Below are 1,657 nucleotides of genomic sequence, written 5' to 3' on the forward strand. Positions count from 1 at the left end.
CTTCTGACACAACCCCCACAAGGTATAGACAGGAAGAGAAAATGATGAGTGTGCGATAGTGCACTGTCCAGCCACTGTAACTCTCCAGGTGTCCTCCTGACAGCCCACTGTAATTTCCCTCATGGCTCCTGATCCTTTCCGTGATCATCACCATGACTCTAAGTCTGGACTGTGGGTCACAACCCATCCAGCTGTCATTCACCTGGTGTCCATTTGTTTGTATCCAGTGGTTATCATGTACCATGGAGGCAGAAGGCAGGGTGTCTAGCCAAGTGCTGTCATTTCCCAAATGCTACTTTTGCCTTGGTTTTTAACCCACTTTCCCCTGATTCTGAAGTTAGCATTTATTGCATGATGATTATATACTGACCGTACACTAAAAGCTGTGTGTATTGTCTCTTTTGACCCTCAACCATTTTAATATGATTGACATTTTCCTGGAGATGAAACTGAGACTTAATGAAGTTAAATGACTTGCCTCAACTTAAATCACAAAGGGTGGATCCCAGGTCTAGCTCACTCCAATAAAAAAAAAATTCTTCTTCTTTACTGGAAAAAAAAAAGTTAAGGTAATTAATGCATAGGAATAAAAAAATCAATTAGTATTGAGAGAATTATAATGAAAAACAACAGTCCCCTAGATACCCCACCCCCTCCTCTCCCTTGAGGCTGTCTCTCTTTGAACCACTTCTTCCAGAGGATATTTCCATATCTCTGAATAATATGCATACATGTCTATTCCTTGATTTATCAATTTTAGATATTATCTATTGATTTCCTGTTATGATAAATGATAACTGACCCTCTTACCTCCCAAGTACAGTTAAATCGCCATTTCCAACTAAATTGATCACCCATGTTTACTTTGTCATGGTCATAGAAATGTTCACTGTGTTGCCAAGTAGTAGAGTATGATGAAATTTCTCTTCTTATACTACATTTTAATTTCCCGGGTTTAATTTCCCTCAAACTGCTTTTTTTCTCTTCCTTACACTGTGAGTCACTGAAATATCCTCAATTATTTTCAAAGTCTTCATGATATTATCCTTTCCACTAAGTCTTCATTTTTCCTGGGGCTTCTTTCCTGAACCACACCATCCTGGTTCCTCTCCAGGCTTGTATTCCAGTGGTGATTTGGGGCTTCTTTTCTGGATAACATGGTTTCTTGGTTCATAGATAAGGGGCACATTCTCAAGTACTGCTCAAGAGAGTATGCATGGGATTGAAGGTCCTAAACCTTACACATCTGAGATTTTTTTTTTTACCCTTACTTTTTTTTTTTTTTTTTGGTACCAGAGATTGAACTCAGGGGCACTCGACCACTGAGCCACATCCCCAGCCCTCTTTTGTATTTTATTTAGACACAGGGTCTCGCTGAGTTGCTTAGCTCCTTGCTTTTGCTGAGGCTGGCTTTGAACTCGCGATCCTTCTGTCTCAGCCTCCTGAGCCATTGAGATTACAGGCATGTGCCACTGCGCCTGGTTTATCCTTACTTTTTTTTTTTTTAATTCAGTTGTCAGTGGACCTTTATTTTATTTATATGTGGTGCCAAGAATCAAACTCAGGGCCTCACACATCCAGGCAAGCACTTTACCACTGAGTTATACCCCCAGCCCTACCCTTACTTTTTTTTTTTTTTTTTTTTTTTTTTTTTTTT

The sequence above is a fragment of the Marmota marmota genome, unplaced genomic scaffold (assembly GCF_001458135.2).
Source record: "Marmota marmota marmota unplaced genomic scaffold, marMar, whole genome shotgun sequence".
NCBI lineage: Eukaryota > Metazoa > Chordata > Mammalia > Rodentia > Sciuridae > Marmota > Marmota marmota.